The sequence below is a fragment of the Crocuta crocuta genome, unplaced genomic scaffold, assembly GCF_008692635.1.
Source record: "Crocuta crocuta isolate KB4526 unplaced genomic scaffold, BGI_CrCroc_1.0 scaffold168, whole genome shotgun sequence".
NCBI lineage: Eukaryota > Metazoa > Chordata > Mammalia > Carnivora > Hyaenidae > Crocuta > Crocuta crocuta.
In genome coordinates, this window is record NW_027532591.1 from 4,183,415 (window position 1) to 4,193,957 (window position 10,543).

At 35.7% G+C, this 10,543-nt stretch overlaps 1 protein-coding gene across 3 annotated transcripts in view; it reads right to left on the minus strand.

The window, feature by feature from the left end:
- Window positions 1-10,543, minus strand: part of NRDC (nardilysin convertase) — a 117,616-nt gene that overhangs the window by 62,224 nt on the left and 44,849 nt on the right. The window lies entirely within an intron of this gene.

The window sequence follows — 10,543 nt, forward strand, 5'->3', positions numbered from 1 at the left end:
GAGATAGAAAACCAGAACACCCCATAACTAGTGAAGATTGAATCAGTTATCAAAAATCTCCCAACAAATAAGAGCCCTGGGCCAAATGGCTTCCCTGGGGAACTCTACCAGACATTTAAAACAGAACTAATACCGATTCTTATCAACCTATCTCAAAGAATAGAAATCAAAGGAAAACTTCTGGACTCATTCTATGAAGCCAGCATCACTTTGATTCCCAAGCCGGACAGAGATCCAGCAAAAAAGGAGAACTACAGGCCAATATCCTTGATAAATACAGATGCAAAAATCCTCAACAAGATACTGCAAATCCAACTGAACAGCACATAAAAAGAATTATCCACCAAGATCAAGTGGGATTCATTCCTGGGTTACAGGGCTGGTGAAATATTCACAAATCAATCAGTGTGATACGTCACATCAACAAAAGAAAAGATAAAAACCAAATGATCCTGTCNAGAAGAAAACCTGACAGACTCTACCAGAAGCCTACTAGAACTGATCCAAGAATTCAGCAAAGTTGCAGGGTACAAAATCAACGTACAGAAATCGGTTGCACTTTTACACACCAAAAATGAAACAACAGAAAAAGAAATCAAGAAACTAATCCCATTCACAACTGCACAAAAATACATAAAGTACCTAGGAATAAACCTAACCAAGGATACAAGAGATCTGTATGATGAAAACTATAGAAAACTTATGAAGGAAATTGAAGAAGACACAAAGAAATGGAAAAACATTCCATGCTCATGGATAGGAAGAATAAATATAGTTAAGATGTCATTACTACCTAAAGCACTCTACACATTCAATGCAATTCCAATCAAAATTGCACCAGCATACTTCTCAAAACTAGAACAAACTATCCAAAAATTTGTATGGAACCACAAAAGACCCCGAATAGCCAAAGTAATACTGAAAAATAAAACCAAAACGGGAGGTATCACCATCCCAGACTTTAGCCTCTACTACAAAGCTGTCATCATCAAGACAGTATGGTATTGGCACAAAAACAGACACATAGACCAATGGAACAGAATTGAGAACTCAGAAGTGGACCCAAAAGTATACAGCCAACTGATCTTTGACAAAGCAGGAAAGAATATCCAATGGAAAAAAGACAGCCTTTTTAACAGATGGTGTTGGGAGAATTGGACAGCAACATGCAGAAGAATGAAACTAGATCATTTTCTCACACCATGCACAAAAATAAACTCAAAATGGATAAAGGACCTGAACGTGAGACAGGAAACTATCAACACCCTAGAGGAGAAAGCAGGAAACAACCTCCTTGACCTCCACCGCAGCAAATTCTTACTTGACACATACCCAAAGGCAAGGGTCAAGAGCAAAAATGAACTATTGAGATCTCATCAAGATTAAAAGCTTCTGCACGGCAAAGGAAACAATCCATAAAACTAATAATCAACCAACGGAATGGGAAAAGATAGTTGCAAATGACATATCAGATAAAGGGTTAATATCCAGAATCTATAAGGAACTCACCAAACTCCACACCCGAAAAACAAACAACCCAGTGAAGAAATGGGCAGAAGATATGAACAGACACTTCTCCAAAGAGGACATCCAGATGGCCAACAGACACATGAAACGATGCTCAGCATCCCTCCCCATCAGGGAAATACAAATCAAACCCACACTGAGATACCACCTCATGCCAGTCAGAGTGGCTAAAATGAGCAAATCAGAGAACTCTAGATGCTGGTGAGGATGTGGAGAAAACGGGCACCCTCCTACACTGTTGGTGGGAATGTAAACTGGTACAGCTCCTCTGGAAAACAGTGTGGAGGTTCCTCAAAAAATTAACAAGAGAACTCCCCTATGACCCAGCAATAGCACTGCTGTGAATTTACTCAAGGGATACAGGAATGCTGATGCATAGGGGCACATGTACCCCAATGTTCATGCAGCACTCTCAATGGCCAAAACATGGGAAGAGCCTAAATGTCCATCAACGGACGAATGGATCAAGAAGATGTGGTTTATCTATACAATGGAATACTACATGGCAATGAGAAACAATGAAATCTGGCCATGTGTAGCAACATGGATGGACCTTGAGGGTGTTATGCTGAGCAAAATAAGTCAGGCAGAGAAGGACAACTACCATATGTTTGCACATATAGGTGGATTAGGAGGAACTTAACGGAGGATCGTGGGGGAGAAAAAGGAGGAAAATAGGGGAAGCAAGTGAGGGAGGCAAACCATGAGAGACTCTAGAATGCTGAGAACTGAGGACTGATGGGTATGAGGGTGAGGGGAAGGGGAGTGATGGGCATGGAGGGGGGCACTTGTAGGGATGAGTACTGGGTGTTACATGGAAACTAACTTGACAATAAAAAAATAATAAAATAAAATAAAAAAATTTAAAAAAAAAATAAAAAGAAGAGGGAGGTGGTCTTGGTTCCTATGCTGCCTCCAGCCCAAATCAGTTCCTACTCATCCTTCAGGTCCCAGAAAACACCACCTCCTTCATGAAGCCTCCCTTGATGTCTCTATTTTTTGTGAGTTCCTTTGATAAGAATTGGTGCCACCTAATATCACTTAATTAAATGTTTTTTTAAATATTATTCCAAGTGTTTTACCTCTGCTGGTTTGGAAGTTTTACTCTCAGATTCTGTTTTTAGAAGCTACCCTAGAAAATATTACATGCATCCTTTTAATTTATCAGTGTCTAATGTTAATCAATACCTTACCCCTCAAAATACCTTTTACTGCATTTATCTTTACTCCTGACTGATATGCAATTGTTGCTCTAATTAATTTTGTACTTTTAAAATTTCACAATTATTGTTTTAATCAATGTTAATTTATATTCATTCACATAAAATGACTTTCATTGTTCTTTTTTTCATCTCTGATCTTCATTTTCCTTCTGCCTGAAATAAATTCTTTAGAAATTTTCTTCAGTAATTTGGATGGTGGCAAACTTAAATGTGCATCTTAAGGTCTATGTTACAATCGTTCTTAAAAGATATTTTTGCTTGGTATAGAATTTGTGGTTGGTAGTTATTTTCTTTTAGGCTATTACAGATATCCAACTGTCTTTAACCTTACACTAGTCTGATGAATAATCATTTAACAATCTAATATACTTTGAAGGAATTTTGACCTTTTACTCGGCAAACATTTCCTGTTTTTGGTTTTCTATAGAATCACTAGATTTTTCTACATATGGATTTAATTATTTTTAATATTTTGTTTTTAAGTAACCTCTAAACCCAGTGTGGGGCTGGAATTCACAACCACAAGATCAAAAGTCACATGCGCCACCAGATAAGCCATCCAAGCACCCCTGGATTTCCTTTAATGTGCACCTCTGTGATTTCTTTAATCTTTAATTTGATGTTGTAGAAGTTTCTAATGATCAACCCTTCAAATATTTTGTCTTCTCCATTTTTCTCTCCCACCTTCTAGGACTCCAAGATATATTGACATTTCTGCTGTATCCTCTATGCCTTTTTTCCTTTTCTCTATATTTATTCCCCCTTTCTTTATGTTGTTGCACTTGGAACATCTGTAAGCCTATCTTCCAGTTCACGAATTCCATCTTCAACCGTATCTACGCTTTTCTTAAACCAGGTCATTAAGATTTTTAAAAATATTTATTTATTTTGGGAAGAGAGCAAGTTGGGGAGTGGCAGAGAGACTGAGACCAAGGATCTGAAGTGGGCTATGTGCTGACAGGCTGACAGCAGTGAGCCCCGTTGTGGGGCTTGAACTAACAAACCACCAAGATCATGACCTGACCAGAAGTCAGACGCTCAACCAACTGAGCCACCCAGGTACAAAAACCAGACCATTAGGTTTTCAATTTCAATCCTATCTCAGTTCAAGATATTCTTTTTACTTTTATTATCCAAATCTCATAGGTCACATTATAGTTTCCTATTCTTTGCAACTATATTCAAACTTCTACTCTCTTTCTTTGAAAACATAAAGTACAAACATTCTTATAATTTGTGTGTAAGCATTCCAATGCCTAAGAGATCTAATGCATTAAAAACCTTTGTTTTCTCTCTCTCTGCCCTTCCACCTTCTCTCAATCCAAAATATATAAACATTTTTTTAATCTTTGTTTTCTATTTTCTCATGTCTTGTTTTGTATACCTGCTTACATTTTACTGAGTGTTGATCATTTTACTTGAAAAACTATAGGAGCAATGCAAAGCCTAGGATGAAGAATTTTCTTGTTCTTTTTTATCTTCTGCAGATTTATTTGAAGTACAACTTATAAAAAAACTTATATATATTTAAAGTGTACAACATGACGTCTTGATTACATATCCTTTTGAAGCGATTACAATTAATGTATCACCCTACATAATTTCCTCTTTGTGTGTGTGAAAGTTGAAGATACATTCTTTTAGCAAATTTCAAGTATACAGTATTATTAACTACGATCCCCATGCTGAACATTTTATCTGGAGAACTTATCATCATAACTAAAGATGTGTGCCCTTTGACCACCATGTCCTCATCTCTCCAATCTCTGGTAACCACCATTCCAATCTGTTTCTTTTGAGTTTGGATTTTCTTTTCTTTCTTTTCCTTTTTATTCTTATTATTAATTTTTTCTTTTTGATGCCACATATACGAGATCATAAAGTATTTGTCTTTTTCTGTGTGGCTTATTTCACTTAACTTAATGTCCCCTAGGTTCATCCCTGTTGTTGCAAATGGCAAGATTTTCTTTTTTTTTAATTAATGTTTATTTACTTTTGAGAGAGCAAACAAGCAAGCAGGGGAGGGGCAGAGAGAGAGGGAGAGAAAGATCCCAACCAGGTGGAGCCTGATAAGGGGCTCAATCTCACAGCCGAGACATCACAACCTGAACTAATACCAAGAGTCAGAGGCTTAACCAACTGAGTCACCCAGGCACCCCAAGATTTCCTTCCACCTCATCGCTGCCTAATATTCCATTGTCTATATCTATGTAAACATAATTCACATTTTCTTCATCCATTTATCTATCAACGGAAGCATTTTCTTTTTAAAGAATTTTTGTTTGCTTCTCTCAGGCATCTGAGGACACTACCAGTTCTGGAGCATCTTAATTCACAATGAAGACTTGAAGTTCACCAGGAAACTCAGGAATTTTGAGAATAGGCTAGAATTCCTTTGGATGCCTGATCCATTTCCTAACCTGAGTCCCAGCTTATTATAAGGAAGATCTCCTGTTAGATATCCCACTTTGTGGATATCCAGGGCTTTGATAGATCTTGCTCTTGCCCTGAAATACTGATAAAACCAAATCCAAATATATTGAAAAGAACAAATGCCATCAAGGCAAAAACAGCTTCCATTCTCATTTACTTACCAGAGTAAAAATTCAGTCATTTCCTCAACTGTTTACTTATATGATCCGAGATATTAATAAACAACGCGACCTGTATGAAGGAACTGATTTACTGACCTGTTAAGAAATACTGGCACTTAATACATACTATGGGAGTCCTTTTCAAATGATCAAAAGACTTTTTATTCCTTACTAATTGTAGAAGTATAATATTATGTAAATTATAGTGGGCGCAATACTTAATGCTCTACCACGACTATTTATGTCAAATTCATCATGATATTTTAATTAATTTCTATTAATATAGTAGCATTCTTCTTTTTATTTCTGGTAGCTTCTTTTTTTTCCTATGTAGAAACAAACGTATAAATATCTTCTGATTTCCTGTAGCAGTCCTCAGATCAAAAATGTATAGTCACCAAAGAAGAAATGAAACAAGTTCTTTAGCTAGACTTTACACCATGCTTCATTAACTCTGAGGTGGTCAGAATTCAACATACCCTTTACCTAATATTTTTTCCAATGAAATGGGTTTTTTCCTTCTTTATATTTAGATATAATCAAATGTGTGTGTTTTGGGGTTTGGGATTTTTTTTTTTTTGTTTCTTTGCTTTGGGTTTTTTTTGGGAGGAGGGGATTTAACCAAATATAAAGTCATGAGAATTCCATTTGACTACTACTTAAGATTTCTCCAAATAAAGATATCTGTTTGAATTTTGTGAACCTTAGGAGCTAAGAATTTTGAAACAAGAGCAAATATGCAGTCATCCTCAGAGTATATCTGATTTTATAAGTTAACAGGAAAGATAATCTTGAGCATCATTTGCATTGCCTTATTTGATTAACTTTGTCCCTGTCTTTTGGTTATTTTCAAATTAAATGTTTAATTACAGAAATTAATACACCAAGTATCAAATGTATGTGCTACGAGCATGTTCGAAAGTATGTAATTAAAAACAACTATAAAATAGTTCACTGAACACAGGCAGAGAGCCATATTAGAGATTAATGAAGAAAAACCAGAATCTTGTATCCTATTTTAATGTTATCAAAGTAATAGTGTCAGTTTCAATGGGATTTTGACATTGTTTTAGCAAAAGAATTATTTGGGAGTAGAGGAACATAAATATTTATTCCGCTGGAAACAATAGCATATGCTTTCAATTTATGGGTCAAAATCTCTAAAGGGAAGAGACAATTTCTTTAAGAAAACTGAATTTTTCTCATGTTTTAAGAATTTTCTGGTCATTTATGGTTTGATTTTATGGTAATTTTTTCTATAAAGAAACACTATTAATTCACTCAACAAGTATCAGTATATCTATCAAATTCCTGATGCTGGAAAGATATCAACAAATAAATAGATAAAAATCTCTACCCTCAAAGGGCTTACATTATATTGATAAAATTCAAGAATTTTTTATATTTCAATCTTATATTTATCTAGAATTCGGCATAAAGTGTAGACTCTGGTCTGCAACCTTGTGACATCAAAACTCTACCAACACATGGACAGAAAGTTTCTGAAAATAATTTTACAGTATCAAAATCTTCAACAACAACAAAAAAAGCCTTGCAGATGGAACATTCTCCAGAATATATCACATACTGAGACACAAATTAACCCTTAACAAGTACAAAAAGATCAAGATCATACCATGCATATTTTCAGACCACAATACTGTGAAACTCGAAAAAACACATAAGAAAAAATTTGGAAAAGACCAAGAATATGTGAAGATTAAAGAACATCCTACTAAAGAATAAATGGGTAAACTGAGAAATTAAAAAGTACATGGATGTCAATGAAAATGATAATACCACAGCCCAAAATCTCCAGACTACAGCAAAGGTGGTCGAAAGAGGGAGGAAGGATGTAACAATCCAGGCCTTCCTAAAGGAAAGAAGGAAGAAAGGTCTCAAATACACAACCTAAACTTATACCTTATAGAGCTGGGAAAAGAATAAAACCCCAAAGCAAATAAAACCCCAAACCAGCAGAAGATGGGAAATAATAAAGATCAGAGCAAAACTCAAGGATACTGAAATTTAAAAAAAAAACAAACAGTAGAACCGATCAACGAAACCAGGAGCTGGTTCTTTGAAAGAATTAACAAAACTGCTAACTCCAAGCAAGTATGATCAAAAAGAAAAAGGAAAGGACCCAAATAGATAAAATAACGAATGAAAGAGGAGAGATCACAACCAACACAGCAGAAATACAAACAATAGTAAGAGAATATTATGAGCAATTATATGCCAAAAAATTGGGCAACCTGGAAGAAATAGATGAAATCCTAGAAACATATAAACTAACAAAACTGAAACAGGAAGAAACAGAAAATCTGAACAGACCCATAACCAGTAAAGAAATTGAAATCAGTAATCAAAAATCTCCCAACAAACAAGAGTCCAGAGCCGGATGGCTTTCCAGGAGAATTTAAACAAACATTTAAAAAGTTAACACCTATTATTTTGAAACTGTTCCAAAAAATAGAAATGGAAGGAAAACTTCCAAACTCATTCTTGAGCCCTGCATTAACTTGATTCCAAAGCTAGACAAATACCCTACTAAAACGAGAACTACAGACCAACTTCCCTGATGAATATGGATGCAAAAATTCTCAACGAGATACTAGCTAACCAGATCCAACAATATATTGAAAGAATTATTCACCATGATCAAGTGGGATTTATTCCTGGGGTGCAGGGCTGGATCACTAACTGCAAATCAGTCAATGTGACACATCATGTTAACGAAAGAAAGGATAAGAACCACATAATCCTCAATAGATGCAGAGAAATCATTTGACAAAATACAGCAGCATTTCTTGATAAAATCCCTCAAGAAAATAGGAACAGAAGGATCATACCTCAAGATCATAAAGCCAGATACAGAAGATCCACTGCTAACATCATCCTCAATGGGGAAAAACGGAGAGCTTTCCCCCTAAAGTCAGGAACACAACAAGAAGATCCACTCTCACCACTGTGAAAACGCGGTGCTGGAAATCCTAGCCTCAGCAATCAGACAACACAAAGGAATAAAAGGCATCCAAATCAGCAAGGAAGAAGTCAAACTTTCACTCTTCGCAAATGACATGATACTCTATATGGAAAGCCCAAAAGATTCCACCAAAAAACTGATATAACTGATTCATGAATTCAGCAAAATCGCAGGATATAAATCAATGCACAGAAATTGGTTGCATTTCTATACACCAATAATGAAGCAGCAGAAAGAAAAATCAAGCAACTGCATTTGTAACTGCACCAAAACCCATAAAATACCCAGGAATAAACCTAATGAAAGAGGTAAAGCAACCCATACACTGAGAACTATAGAAGGCTTATGAAAGAAATTGAAGAAATGGAAAAACATTCCATGCTCATGGATTAGAAGAGCAAATATTGTTAAAATATTGATACTACCCAAAGCAATCTACATATTCATTGCAATCATTATCAAAATAATACCAGCATTCTTCATAGAGCTAGAACAATCAATCTTAAAAATTTGTATGGAACCAGAAAAGACCCTGATTGCTAAAGCAATCCTGAAAAAGAAAACCAAAGCTGGAGGTATCACAATTCCAAACTTCAAGATGTGCTACAAAGCTGTAATTATCAAGACAGTATGGCACCGGCACAAAAGCAGACACATTGATCAATGGAACAGAATAAACCCAGAAATGGACCCACAAACGTATGGCCAACTAATCTTTGACAAAGCACGAAGGAATATCCAATGGAATAAAGAGAGTCTATTCAGCAAATGATGCTTTTCAGGAAAACTGGACAGTGAGGTGCAAAAGAATGAATCTGGACTACTTTCTTACACCATACACAAAAATAAACTCAAAATGGATGAAAAGACCTAAACATAAGACAGGAAGCCATCAAAATCCTACAAGAGAAAGCAGGCAAAAACCTCTTGGTCATTGGCCGCAGCCACTTCCTACTCAACACATCTCCGGAGGCAAGGGAAACAAAAGCAAAAATGAACTATTAGAACCTAATCAAGATAAAAATCTGCCTCACGGCAAAGGAAACAATCAGCAAAACTAAATAAAAGGCAACCGAAGGAATGGGAGAAGATATTTGTAAATGACATATCAGGTAAAGGGTTAGTATCCAAAATCTATAAAGAACTTGTCAGACTCAACAACCAAAAAACAAATAATCCAGTGAAGCAATGGGCAAAACACATATGAATAGATATCCATATGGCTAACAGACACATAAAAAGATGCTCAACCAACATGACTCACCATCAGAGAAATACAAATCAAAACTGCAATGAGATAACAACTCACACCTGTCAGAATGGCTAAAATTAACAACTCAGGCAACAACAGATATTGGCAAGGACACAGTGAAAGAGAAACCCTTTTGCACTGCTGGTGGGAATGCAAACTGGTACAGCCACTCCAGAAAAGACTATGGAGGTTCCTCAAAAAATTAAAAATAAAACTAACCTATGGCTCAGCAACTGCACTCTTAGGTATTTCTCCAAAGCATACAGGTGTGCTTTTTCAAAGGAGCACATGCACCCCAATGTTTTATAGCAGCACTATCGACAATAGCCAAAGTATAGAAAGAACTCAAATGTCCATTTACTGATGAATGGATAAAGATGTGGTATGTTTATACACACACACACACACACACACACACACTCACACTCACACACACAAATATATATAGGATTACTTGGCAATCAAAAAGAATGAAATTTTGCTATTTCCAACAACGTGGATGGAACTAAAGGGTATTATGCTAAGAGAAATTAGAGAGAGACAAATATATGACTTCACTCATATGTGGAATTTAAGATTTAATAAAACAGATGAACATAAGGGAAGGGAAGTAAAAATAATATAAAAACAGGGAGGAGAACAAAACATAAGAGACTCTAAAATATAGTAAACTGAGGGTGCTGGAGGGGTTGTGGGAGAGGGGACGGGCTAAATGGGCAAGGAGCACTAAGGAGGACACTTGTTGAGATGAGCACTGAGTGTTATATGTAGGGGATCAATCACTGGATTCTACTCCTGATATCATTATTGCACTATATGCTAACTAACTTGGATGTAAATTTTAAAAAATAAATAATAGAAGTATTTAAAAAAAAGAACAGCCTTAAAAATACACATACGAAAAAAAACAAAACACATGCAAATATACTCAGTAATTTTACTTCCTAAAACTTAATTTAAA